At 37.5% G+C, this 14,823-nt stretch overlaps 1 protein-coding gene across 3 annotated transcripts in view; it reads right to left on the bottom strand.

Moving 5' to 3' along the window:
* Positions 1-14,823, bottom strand: part of CTNND2 (catenin delta 2) — a 627,538-nt gene that overhangs the window by 549,176 nt on the left and 63,539 nt on the right. The window lies entirely within an intron of this gene.

Raw genomic sequence — 14,823 nt, 5'->3', positions numbered from 1 at the left:
AGAATACCATCTTGGAAGAGACCTTAAGGAAGAGACCACAGGTCCAACCTTTCCTGGCAAAAGCATAGTCTAGACAAGATGGCCCAACACCCTGTTCATCTGGCTCTTATAAGTGTTCCATATTGGGGAATCCACCACTTCCCCGGGGAGATTATTCCAGTGGTTGATTGTTCTCATTATGAAAATTTTTCTTCTTGTATCCAGCCAGAATCTCCCCAGAAGTAACTTGGACCCATTACCTCTCATCTTTTACATGTGACTCCTTCCAAAAAAGGGAGTCTCCATCTTCTTTGTAGTCACCCTTTAAATACTGGAACATGGTAACAAGGTCTCTTCTAAGCCCTTTTTTCTCCAGGCCGAACAAACCCAGCTCTCTTGGCCTTTTCTCACATGTTAGGCTTCCCAGTCCTTTGACCATCTTTGTGGCCCTTCTCTGGACCCTCTGCAGCCTGTCCACATTTTTTTGGTATATCAGAAATCAAAACTGAACAGAGCATCCAGGTGTGGGTGCTGAGCAGATATACAGCTTGCTCCCGGAAATACTAACAAGTATAAAAAGGCAATAACTAAGAGAGAAAATAGATGACTAAGGAGAAGGAAGCATATGTATTCACCATGCAAGAGGGTTTTAAGTTTAAAAAATCCTGCAAATACATGTATTTAAATACACCCTACATATTACAGACATGTTTATATACACACACTTGTACATATTTACTTTAGAACTCTCATTACACAGTAATCCCTATCCTGTGACCCTTACATGACATGGATTCATAGGAGTCCTTCACTGCACTCTGCTTCTTTTTGTGGAGTGGGCAAATTCAAATTGGTATATATTAATAAGTACAAAGGTCTTTGAATTTCATCGTTCCACAGCAAGAAGGAACCACAAGAAAGGACTACCAGGAGTCTGCCACACTTACAGATCAGTGAGCCACCTCGTTTGAGAAACTATGGGTTAAGAAGAAAGTGGTTTAGGAAACCAGTATTGATGTCCCAAATCACATTGACAGGCAGCACTTTGCCCTTCAGAAGCTGTAGGAGCACACTTGAATTCCTTAATAAAAAAAGCAGGTCACTGGTAAAACTACTGTGAGGGAATGGTTATTGGAGGCTACATTTCTCCTTGAATCAACATACTAGCACATCTACTTTCCTCCTGCATCTACTTTCAGGATCAAAATACTATGAAAACTTTAGAAATACTAGGCTTAAAATAATAGCTGTGCAACTTTTCAAAAGGCATTGGGGCACAGATTCTCTGCTAGAACCAAAATGATGGAGAAAACACTGCAAGTTTGCTTTTCTCACAAGAGCAATGGAAAATAAATGTCTTTCAGTAGCAAAGTATCAGTGAATTTAAGAGGTAAGACCCATGACTATTAAACCTATGTCATGCCATTTATCTGGATGATAAACTAACCTGGATGAATAAATTGCATGTTCTCTGGAAGAAACCTTCTAGATAAAAGAGACCTGACATCCCCAGCTTTCAATATTACGAATATCCTGTGGTATACGGGGTCACTGGAAGTTTCCACCTCTTTCTCTAATCATACTGTAGCCCAGTTTTCAGCCTACCACTAAGGACTTCATGTTTCTACCCAGAGAGCAATGAAGCTGATGAAATCTCTTTCTAAGGGATCAGCTCAAGTGAAACTAAATGGAAGCCTAAGTAAGAACTCACCCTTCACATTAGTAGCTCCCAGTAGTCAGGCTGTGTGAATCTATTGACGTGAATCTGCTTTGTCTAGAATACTGAATGCAAATGAGCCTAAATTCTGAAAAACATGAAGAGAGCCCAAAATAGTTTTTGGACTCTTTGAAGTACATAGATTTCTAATTTTTGCACATTTTCTGACCAGAACAAGAAAGCTCATGGCTGCATCCAGAAATCACAAAGCAGCTTGTATTTTAAATACAGCTGAAGGCTGCCTGAAACATGGCTGACACTTGCAAGGGAAACAGGCACCTGTAGTGTGCAAGTGTCATTCTTGGGGAGAGATAAATTTTTGGTTGGATTCAGTGATCCATATCACTTCATTAGGTTTCATTGTACATGTAACAAATGTATATCCTATCTTTAGAGTGAGTAACAAAGAGGAGAAAATGCTGCTTAAATGCAGCTAACTTGCAGATTCAGAAAGAAGAAAAGGAAAGTGCCGAGACAACAAAGAAAAGCAAAAGGGAAGAAAAGAAGTTGAAGTTCATTGAGTCATCTCTTCCTAAAGCATAGTGCTGAAGGAAATGTTAGAGAAGTTGTAGGGGTTTGGGTGGATTTTTTGTTTGTTTTTGGTTGGTTGGTTTTTGTTTGGTTTGGTTTTTTTGTTTTGTTCTGGTTTTTTTTTTTTTTTTTAATCAACATACAGTTTATCACAACCATGCTTAGATTTGAACTGCAAGTCCTTCCTTAGTCCTTGGCTCAGTTTATGGAGCTGGAAACCAACAAGGCCAATTCCTTAGACCCCAGATTACCAAAGACATGAAAGAAATGCCTCAAAACGAGCTCTGCAGATAGTGCAAGCAGTGAGCTGAAGAGGATGAAAGCTGTTTGATCCCCTCTAAGAAGAAGGAAGGAACTGGCCAGGAATAAGGCATATTGGTAAGACTGCAGAGCAAAGATAACACTGGCTGCACTCCATCTTTAGAGAAAAACAAAACAAACCAAAGAAACAAACCAATGCTCTTCCAGTACACATCATCTGTCCTCTGCCTCTCAGATGACAAAAGTCAGCTGGAAAAACAAATTCAAAAGAAATTAAGAGACAGCTTTAACTTTATAAATTTCACAGGGACTGCAGATAATTTGAAATATACGACCTTCAGGGCAAAATACCTGCTTAGTGCCCACTTTGCCATCACCTCCTAGCATCTGTAGTCTTCTGTTACCATTACTTTAAAAAAAAAAGAAGACACCATGTTGGAACACAGTTCCTGCTCCAGTCAGTGTTGTGAAAACTGAGCGGACATCTATTAGTCATCCCAACACACAGGCATATGCCACAAATTTTAAAACACTGTGCAATTAAAGAGATTACTTTAAACTGCTCACATATGGTGCTGCAGTTCACCTCTAAGAAAAAGCCAACAGTTTTGTACCACTTGGTTTTAAACAGCCTCAGAATATCACATTTTCTTCTCTTCTTCCTTGAAGAGATGTGTTACCACAGTCATACAATTCTCTGAATTGTCTACAGATCTCTGATTGTAGGTGAAAGTCTGAAACTATATGCTTTATTTTGTCTAAATAAACAAAAACACACAACCAAACAAACTAAAAAAAAAAACAAAAACAAACCAACAAAAAAACAAACCCACAAAACCAACATAAAACCCCAAACCACAATAGCAGAATATCACATAAAGACAATTATGTTACTTTACTATTTCAGGATGATGGTAACAGTATTTTATTGTCAAAAGAAAGCATATGAAAACTTAACATTTTCTAGTTGCCCCAAATCATTGAATCATAGAATTGTTTAGGGTTGGAAGGAACTTTAAAGATCATCTAGTTCCAATCTCCATGCCATGGGCTGGGACATCTGCATATTGCCCAAACCCCCATCCAATTTGGTCTTGAACACTGACAGGGATGGGACATCCACAGCTTCTCTGAACAACCCATTCCAGTGTCTCACCACCCTCATTGTAAAGAATTTCTTCCTAGTATCTAATCTAAATCTACTCTCCTCCAGCTTGAAGACATTCCCTCTTGTCCCATCACTACATATCCTTGTAAAAAGTCCTTCTTTGGCTTTCTTGTAAGCCCCCTTTAGGTACTAGAAGGCTTCTAGAAGGTTTCCCCAGTCTTCTCGAGGCTGAACAACCCCAACTCTCTCAGCCTTTCCTCAGAGGAGAGGTGCTCCATCCCTCTAATCAACTTGCTGTCCCTCCTCTGGACTCTGTCCAAGAGGTCCACGTCCCTCCTGTGCTGGGGACCCCAGGTGGGGTCTCACCACAGCAGAGTAGAGGGGCAGAATCCCCTCTGTTACCCACACTGCTTTGGTTGCAGCCCAGGATACAATTGGCTTTCTGGGCTGTAAGCACACATTGCTGGCTCATGTCCAGCCTCTCATCCGTCAGCACCCCGAAGTCCTTCTTGCCAGGGCTGCTCTCAATCTTTACATCTCTCAGCCTGTATTGATACTGGGGGTTGCCCCAACCCAGGTGCAGCACCTGGGACTTGGCCATGTTGTACCTCATGAGCTTCCCGTGACATCAGCTTCCAACTAGCTACACTTCAGTCACAATATGTATGATTTTTCCCAGCTATCAAGTGCTAAATGTAAGCAAATTTTCCCCACAATAACAACTGTTTTGTTGTCTCTAGACCACAAAAATGCTTAAGGAGAGAAGAATTGACCCTGAGATTAATTAGTTCAGTTGGTTAGAACACGGTGCTAATAATGCCAAGGTCACAGGTTTGATCCCCATGCAGGCCATTCATTTAAGAATTGGACTTGATCCTTGTGGTTCCCTCCCAACTCAGAATATTCTGTGAAATCTGTGAATGTATTGACTGGTTTTTGACTAGCATTTTTATGTTTCAGAAGGATTCAACAGAAACCAGTGTCCTTAAAGATTAAATAAACTGCAATATGAAATTACATTATGGTTTATAAAAAGAATTTAAGGTCTTGCTGAAGGAACTCTGGCATCCTTTTCTCATCTCTCAGGTTTCGTAATGACACCTTAATGAAGCTTAGAGATAGGACTAGTTCTATTCAATTAAAACTAACATTGCTTGAAAGGGAATTTGATTAGGAATAAGGAAGGTCATACGACTGGGACTACAGACACCTGGGTCCTGTCACTGCCCTTCTTAATTCACCTCAGGTGAAGAATTTTTTCTTTTCTCCTCTCCATTTACCTGTCTGCAAACCTGGAAATTAAAGAGAAGGAAGAGAAAAAAAATATTGACCTCTGTTACAAAGTGTCTGAATGCTAAAAATACTTTTTTTCTTTCAGATGATACAGACACAGACATTTCAGGTAGCAGGGGTCAGAATGGATTTTAGATACATTGATTTGCATATCCAACTACTTACATATGCATTAACATATGAACATTTAAATCAATGTTATCAACAAGCATAGTGCAAGGTTGAGTTCACTTCAACGTAAGCCCAAAGTCATTCTAACAATTTTGAAGGAGCTCCCCTCACTTCTGGCAGAGACTGTGTTCTGTGCTGTAAACTGCACAACACATACTCATCAAATCTATCTTCTTACCTCTGCTAAGAATTTTTCTTCAATATGAATACTTTTTTAATTGGAGGTAAAAAATACATTTTCCAGAACCTGGGGGAATAAAAACAACTGGCTTTTTATTCTCTTTTTAATGGATAGAATGAAGTGCCCTGAAAATAGCACTTTGTTTACAATGACAACATTAAACACTGCAGGAAAATACAGATAGATAAATGCAGTGAGATAAAGTCCTCTAATTAGAAAGTAAGCTGTATTAAAACAGACAGTAAACTATTCTACTGAGTCAGCTAGTGAGGAGGTCCAAATCCCCACTGTTCTTTTTAGTAAAAAAAATTATATGGGGAGAATTTAAATAATAAGTATCATGAACAATATTGAGTTTTTAAAATATGTGCATTCTTTATTTTATATATATAGTCTTAAAGAAGAGACAAAATAGTCTGGAGTGTTAAATGTAATCATTAAAAACACTACATTGCTGAAAAAGATCATCCCCCAGAAAATGCATTTTGCTGGCCTTTCTCTATCAACTAGAAATCAACTATCTTTCTCTAACAATCAGAAATCTTGATTTAGATGTGAAAATGGTACTTTTGTCAGAAAACTAAGCTTTGCATTATATAAAATCTGATCACCAAAATCTGGCTTTTGGCTCTGGAAATCCTACCAGCTGTTTAACCATACTGATTTCAATATCCAACTTAAAATAGCATTTCACTGTTCAGTAAGATCATGTGTGTCTACTGAAACCTTCATAGTTCTGAATGACTAGATAAGCTAAATACTTATATCAGCACGTCCTGTAAATGATATTATGCAACCATATTATATTCATTCATTTATTCAAAAGCCACGTCTAAGCAACACAGTGTATCTTTGCTACTAATTAAGATAAAGAAGCCTTTTTCATTTAAGGGGGACTTTGCACAGGCAATTCTGAACTTCATGTTATAAGAATTAGAGCAAAAGAGTACTGAAATTTCATACAGAAAAGCCTTTACATTTTCTCTTTAAGTTACCTTCACAAAACTAGCACAACGGACTTGGTTCAATCCATATCAATTTTCCGTTAAGATTCTGAATTGATTCCATAATCATATAAAAACAAGCTCAATACACAATTAGAGCTAACTGTTGCCCTTGCCACTGGAATGCACAAAGCAATTTGTAAAGAAAAAGAAAAAATAATTTTTCTTTTCAGAAGTTCACTGCTTAGAAAGGTATTTTCCATAGTAAGTGACATTTCTCAGCATAATTCTGAGAACTAATCAGATCGGTTTCAAGAAAATGTCAAACCGTAGCCCCAGGCAGTGTTCTGAAAATTAAACTTACATTGCATTCAATGCAAAGGAAATTAATTATTTCTTTTCTAATGAATGCTTTTCTGTATATTACAAATGAGCATATTTGCCATTTAATATAAGTATGCTTTCCATTACAATTAGCTTTACTGTATTTAATATCTTCAATGCGATAACCAGAAACTTTGATTTTAATATTCCACATAACAGGCAAGCAACAAACATATTTCTGTCTGATACTGCTGCATTTAAAAAAAAAAGTCTTTTACTTGATAGACAGTTTGCATGAACTCACTTTCCTATGAATTTATAGCTTTCCGGTACATTCTGCACAGCACTTTGAAAGACAGGATTAGAGACAAAACCATGTATTTTGAGCACACTCGATGAGCTAGAGACCTCAAGCGGCAATATGGTGGAGCAGAGAACATACAGCAAACTAAAAAGATATTTTACTTGCCCCTCACAACAAAAATGGAGTTAGAATCAAATGTGGTGCGGGGAGAAAAAAATACCACAACTGCTGGATTCCAGATAGAGAGGGAACTAATTACACAATAATGAGAAAGTGACAGCAGAAGAGAAAGCATCCCTGTAAAGAAAGGTCAAGTAACTACCAGGTGAACCTGTGCTGGATTCAGGTGTCAGTCTCTTCTCCCAAGTAACACAGGAAAGGCCAAGAGGAAATGGCCTTAAGTTGTACCAGTGGAGGTTTAGATGGGATATTAGAAAAAATTTCTTTACTGAAAGGGTTATCAAGCATTGGCACAGGGCGCTTAGGGAAGTGGTGGAGTCACCATCCCTGGAATTATTTAAAAGATGTGTAGACGTGGTACTTGAAGAGCATTGTTTAGTGGTGGCCTTGGTAGTCTTGGATTAACAGTTGGACCCGATCTTAAGAGGACTTCTCCAACTTAAATGATTCTATGAAATCAGGGGAGGTTTAGGTTAGATATTAGAAAGAATTTCTTTACAGAGAGGGTGGTCAGACATTGGAATGGGCTGCCCAGGGAAGTGGTGGATTCTCCGTCCCTGGAGATTTTTAAAAAGAGACTGGATGTGGCACTGAGTGCCATGGTCTAGTAACCGCAGTGGTAGTGGATCAGGGGTTGGACTTGATGATCTCTGAGGTCCCTTCCAACCCAGCTGATTCTATGATTCTATGATTCTATGAAATCCATATGGTTGTGAAATCATCATGCTGACATGTACAGGCAGCAGCAGAGCTACCTCACTTGTTTCTCAGAGTTGTAAACTGTCAAGTGGAAACACAGTTATCACCAACAGTCTCACCCTGTTCACCTCTCTAGCAGATCAGGAGGAAGGTCCACTAGTGGGAAAAACATGCTGTGCAACTCTCCAGTAACTGGCCTGAGATTCCTCGTCTGCCCAGTAATTTGCTTCTGAATCCTCTCATCTCCACTGGCCTCATGCACGAACACCCCCACCCCCACCAACCCCAACGTCTCTTTTGGAGTTGTCCTGGACCCTCTGGTCACTGCAGCAGCCAACTCCTTCACACGCTCAGCACACACATATTTGGCTCCCAAAGCACTTAACCTGCTCACCAGCTAGAGTAATGTTGAAACATCCTTCCCTTACAATCTATAATTTGCCCCATACCCTTGGGCAGAAACCCTATACACACACTGCAATGGGTGCTCACAGCAATGAGTCAACCCTAAGCCATGGGGCTGATGGGATGCCCCAGGGATGGACCAGGGCAGAGGAACCTTTCTCTGAAATAATGGGGCTCCCCACCTGCTGTCACTCCTCTCTGTTCCTTCATGCACGTGGAGATGTGTCTTTTCTTGTATAACTTCGTATTTTGAAAGACAGAGTCATCAGATAAAAAAGTGTAAGAATGCATATGAAAAAGGGAAGCATAGAATAACAAGTCTTGCATGATTTTATTTGTATGAAGGATTGAATATCTAGAATCAAGTAAGTGGTAAAATAAAGCAGTTACACTTTATTCTGTATTTAACAGTTTATAAATATCTAATCCATTGTTTCTTCCAGCAAGTCAGTCTACTGATGAAAATGCAGCGTTCAAGGTTTCCATGTTCATATTTGCTAGGAAGCAAAGGTACTTCTTCCCCCTCCACATCAGTTCTCAGCCTACCCCATTCCATACTAAGGTATTGGTTGCTCTCATGTTCTTGGTTTCTGTCTAGATTTTTTCTACCTAGACTCAAGGATTCTGGCCATTTGGTTTCAAACACCTAAGTGTTTAAAAAGTTAAAATACTTCTCAACTCACCAAAAATAATGCTCATTACATAACATGGAATTCCACAGCTGAAAGACAATTTCTCTCTTTAATGTGCTTTAAATAAAATAAAATAAAAATACCATTGTGTTGTTTTACAAGAAACTTGAAAGTCGTTTTCCACAACTGCTAGGGAAGAAGCCAAGGCTTCTGAAAAACATGGTACTGTATAGAAATAATCAGGTTTTAGAATAAATGTAAAAAAATATTTTTCTAACCAGTGGCATTTTAACTCCTTTTAGTAGGAATAGGAAACTATCGAACATCAAATATTTTCTCATCTGACCAGTGAAAGCACTTTATTCAAATTTAAAATTTGAAGACAGTACTTTCTCTTCTCTTCTCTGGTAAAGGACAGTGTGTTAGGCATCACATCAGACATTTCTAGCAAACAGGCAAAATAGCTCATTAACTTGAGAAGCTAAATGAAGCACACAGTTGTTAGATTATCTTACCCTACTTCATTGATCTCACTGTTTCAGGTAGCAAAATATTCTGAAAATCCTCTGGCAATTCTATATTGTGCTAAAATATGAAGGCCCTTAAGATGTATACACAGACTGATATAAAGTTTCAAAAGTGAAGCCTGAGCAAACACTCAGACTAGATGTCAAGATGCCTATATCATATTTTATTTGCCCTCTAATAAAACTTAGAACTTCTATGGCAGTTTTCTCTGCTCAGAAATGCACAGCAGTCTGCTGGCAAACACAACAGTACTTTCACAAAGTGTACAAGCACCAGAGGTAGAGGGTGGAGCAAGTCAAGGGGTTACGTACCACTCCATGCACAGTAGCAGCTGGCACCCCCCCATACCGTCAGGAGAAAAAGAAACGGGACAGCTTTTCTGGGTTATGGGATTCCTTCCAGGGCCACCCTTTCTACTCACAAAATTCTCCCGTTGTCCCAACAGCCGGAGGGGAGGGAGAGGTAATAAACACTGGATATGTCCTGTTTTCCTCCTGTTACTCTCTTCCCTACTAAACCGAGGCTACCACAAACACTATCCTGAGAGTAGTTAAAACCATACTAAAAACAAGGCAACAGCAATCAACAAAAACAAAAAGCAAAACCACACAACCTGGGAACTCTTCAATCCTATGCAGATGGCCCTAGACATTTAAATAAAATAATGTGAAAATCATTTGTTTTGAAGACCTCTTAGGTATATTGCCATTCTTGTCAAGGGAAAGTAAGTGAAGTTTTACAATATTCTAAATATTCCACAGCCTGGGCTCCAGTTGCTCTCCTAGTTATACGAGAAAGGCTTGGTGTTAGACTGGAGTGCTAATAAAAGTAACCTGCCAACTTTGTACACAAGAAAAACTAAACAAGATTTGCTGAAAACAGTATTTAAAGATCTCACAAAGTAACTCTCTGCATACCAAATAAAGAATGAATTTACTGATTTTCCAGGCCTTCTCTGGATAGCATTCTGTAGCAAGTTCTTTGAGTTCAGTATATCTTTTCTTAATATCTAGAAATCTATCACCTTCTTCCAGATATATCTCAATTCCTATTTAAGTACAGCACACTCTTTTTCACCAGAGGTCTGTGAAGACATACCCTGACCACCTGTGAACAGCTAACCCATCCTTTCACAAACTGTGAATCTATAAACTCCCCATATTTGCCTGATACACAGCAACATTTTGGGTCCAAAAAACTTTCCTGGCATCAAAAGGCAACTGGAAAAATCTAAACATTCAAGGATGAAAGTTTTCCCAAGCTATCTTTGTAGAAGGTAAGACTGATTAAAAGAGAGATGCACTTGCTACAATAAATTTAGTTCATTTTCAGTAGCAGCAGGTGACTTCGACAGACTTTCACAGAATCAAAGGCGAAATGAGGCTGGAAAGGGTCTCAGAAAGTCATCCAAGCCAACCTTCTCCTCAAAGCAGGATCAGCCATGAAATTCAACCAAGTTGCTCATGGCTTTATCCATCTGGGTCTTGAATACCCCCAGAGATAGGGGCTGCCCTACCTCTCTGGGCAACCCAGTCCACCACCCAGCTGTTTTCATGGTAAACTTCTTTTTAACCAAAACCAAAATTTTCCTGAGCTGCATAAATTATGCTGGATTTAATATTTGCGGTGACAGTGTATGATGATAATTACTTTTCTATGTGAAATCTGCAAGTTTTCTATATATAGTTGCTTGGAAGAATTTGTTTTAGCTGATTTCAAACAGAATTAAACTTTGGTATTTAAGCTACTCATTGTTAGGTGACTAAAAACAATGCCATGTTTAGAAGCTCTTGTTGAAAAAACTAATCTCTCACTATCACAGGATGGATGATTTTACGGAAAGTTCTAAAAATGCCAAAGGTAAGGTAAGTTAGAAAACAGATATATATCTTAATAATACTTTACCACATGGATTCCATTGTGCCAGCTAGAATCATAAAACAAGCCTGAAAAACAATATTTAACGTATAGCTCCCGAAGAACCTTCAAGAGCAGCCTAAACCAACCAAAGGCTGGAAAGGAATCAGTAAAAACTGAAATTGCTACAGTTGTGGAGAGGGTAAACTCTTGGAAGACATTGGTTTAAAAGGTTGAGTCTCACACTTAGAACCATCTGGACTGATAATATCCAATAGCAGAAATCTCCTACAGGAGAAAGGAAACACTGCAAAAATTATGTATGCAGTTTAAAAAGAGGCCCTTTAACCAACACAGGCCTGTTATTCCATGAGTTATCTGAATTCTTCATTGCTGCCAGCCATATGTAAAAATAAAATCATGTATCTCAAACAGGATTTGAATAATCCAAAACATGCTAGCTCATCTACCTTGCCAAAAACACATCACTTCAGCAGCTACCTACTAAACTGTGCACCTGAACAAAAAATGCAGCAAACCAAAAATAAGAACACACCTGAAGAGCAAATCTCCCTTTTTAATAAGGGTTTTCATTAGGTTATCTATTGCAACTAATACAAAATAAAAATAAGAAAGTATTAGATCATTTACTTTGAGTAATTTATTCACTAAGACAAACAAAGCACCTGTCTGCAAAAAGACCAGAATAAAAAATTTTTAAAATCAGTGTGACAATGTTTGTTTCTGCATTTATCACTCTCTACTCTCATTTATTTCTAGCAAGGTCAAATGTCACTATCAGGCTGTGGTAGTGATCTCTTCACTTTAACTAATTGCTGAGAATGTTTCTACTGTCATAAGAAAAAAGGTCAGTGAATTATCGACACCTGAAAAAAACTTCATACATTCATAAGGATAAAAAAATGAAGGAAAAAAAGCACTTCTGTGTTGTTCAGGAGATTCAGAGATTTCAGTGAGACTACCAATTAGCAACAACATGATTAAAGAAATCTCTGATTTCAAACACAAAATTTAAAGGATTAAGGTTAAAGGAATACATACTGTCATCATTTTCCCCTTCCATAAAGTGCATAGGAAAATGTATACTCAAAATACATGCTGGAGCCATAGCTTTGGCTAGCCATTTAAACAGAATATGAAGTAAAATTCTCAGAGACCTTAATATCACCTCTATGTGCTGTGAAGATTTGTCAAAGTGAGGATTCCTTTGATTTAAAAAGATTGTTCAGGAAATCTAAGATACATACAGAAATATAATTCAAAACTCATGACTTGGACTGAGAACATACTTTTCTCACAGTCTACAAGTGCTCTGGACAAAAAAAAAATATTTGAAATCACATTATGCATCCAGTTGTGAAGGTATAGCTCCTGATCTGTGGAAACAGATTCCTCTTCAGAATTACATAATGGCTATATTATGTGTCTCATTTATAACTACATAAAATGAGAAACATAGACTTAAAGGGCATGTTGGTTTGTTTTGGTTTTTTTTCACAGTCATTCAGGGCTAATGGGACCAGAGTCCCATTCAGGATATATATTTGGAACTTTGTCTGTTTAAATTACTGGAATAAGGTTTATACCCGCAATTTGATTTCAGTGATTTCAGTGTTGTCTCATATTTGACTGTCCTCTGGAGTACTGACACATGAACTTTTAAAGACAATTTTATTATACTTAGACCTAGACCCCTTACAAAGAGGGGATTACTTTTCAAACTTACAAAATGCAAATAGTAATAACTTCCATTTGTGTAGCAGTTTCAGTTTACAAATGAAACATGATACAAAACTTGCATGTTATTACTTTTACTACAAATTGTATTGATTTAAACCTTAGAGATGTAAGCAATCAAATGTAAGCAGGACTAAGCTACAGTGAAGGCAGGGGGAGTGTTCTAGATTTACAGAAGCACTTACATACCTAAACTTACTAACATGGGAAGAATTATGCACAACTTCAATCCCTGCAAAGCCAGGACAGATAGTCTCACATATTCTCATAGTAAAGGCTGCCTGCCTTCACACCCTGAGGTAATCCTGACTATAGACCTAAATCCCTTCCTGCAATTGTAATGCAAAGCAATCTCAGTGCAGCATACCTGTTCCATATAATAGATCAATCAATAAAAACCCAAGAACAGCTGTGTAAGTCGATATGCACAGGTTAAAATGCCACTCAGAATTCTTCCCTGATAGTAGATTTACTTTTATTTTGCAAATGAAATTACTGAGAACTGTCCTTAAGATATTAAGTAGGCTGAATAAAAAGAATACCCCTGTAAATGCTCCATTGATAAAATAATTATGTGTCTATCAAGATAACATTTCATATTTAATAAGGAATAAAATAGAGAAGGACAATTTCACTGTGCCAAAAGTGGTAGTAATGTTGTTCTTCTCCTCTTAGGGAACACGTCTTCATGTCCACTTAAATATTTTGAAAATGAATCTATAAAGTCATCATGGTACACACTACATTGATATAAAACTGCCAGGTATAGATAGATGTGAAACATTCTGCTCAATGCAAAAAACCACTAACACCCACGAACTGAAATGCCAGTGAAAAGACAGTTACTAAATCCAATGGCAAACACATAATAAATGTGTTATGTTCAGATATCCATAGTATAAAGAAGGTGCACTGAAAGAAAGCTAAGGGAACACTTTACTAAAAAAAAACCCTTATTTTTAAAATCAATTATCAATATTCTGGTAGGTTACAGAAAATCTTGATCTCCATAAATAGATGAGAAGATATAAACAAGATAGAAATACTATCTTTATTTGCTAGACTAAGAGGTGGACCTCAAAAATAGATAGATTGATATTTTGAATGCATTTCAAGCTTTTAACAATGAGGTTAATCACCCACAGCAGCAGTTTAACAAAGATATTTAATTACCAGTGGAAATGTTACTTTTCAGGTAGAATAATGTCTAAAGAAGTTTTTTTATGAAAGTTTCAGGGAAGACAACTAAGTGAACTGGGTTGAACTCCTTGTTTACATGAAACTGTCTTCTGCAAAAGATTTTTCCAGTTTTCTTGCTCTATTGATGCGCTTGAAAAAAGAAGGAGTTAAAGTAAATAAATAAGAAAAAAACAAAGAAAAAATAAATCTAGACTATAGAATATCCCAGACTTTCTGCTTTACTTACAGATTTTTAGAATAATTTACATTCTGGGAAAAAAAACCAAAAAACAAGTTGAGGATCAAGTGAGACTATGCATAAAGCTACAAGAATTTGGTGTGTGCGACACCTTTGCAGTACCCACGGATCAGTCTGCAGCAAATAACAACAACAACAAACTCTTTGTGAGGAGGACTCTCAATTCCTGGGCAAAATAAATGCATTTTAGTGAAAGATTACACTATTACTCAAGCTCAAGTTATTTTTTCCCCCAAGATATATAAAATAAGTTTTGGTTTAATAAAAAACAGAGTAAACAACATTCTCTCCTTTGTAGTAAGTATTAGTATCAGAATTATAATATTTCAGCTGATTTTAGTAATGGCTTACCAGTAAAACATAAAGTATCATTTCATATAGTCTTAAAAGAAGTCAACAAGAGCCAAAAAAGGTAAATGACTACATTTAAGTTTATTTTGTTCCCTCTCAACATGTACAAAATGCTGTGCACGTGAAGGTACAGTCCTGGCAGAGATCTGAACTGCTGATTAG

This window comes from Manacus candei, unplaced genomic scaffold (assembly GCF_025592945.1).
Source record: "Manacus candei isolate 608988 ecotype Guabito, Panama unplaced genomic scaffold, ASM2559294v1 h1tg000049l, whole genome shotgun sequence".
Lineage (NCBI taxonomy): Eukaryota > Metazoa > Chordata > Aves > Passeriformes > Pipridae > Manacus > Manacus candei.
Note: the sequence above shows the minus strand (reverse complement) of the source record. Positions and strands in the feature narration are given on the sequence as shown.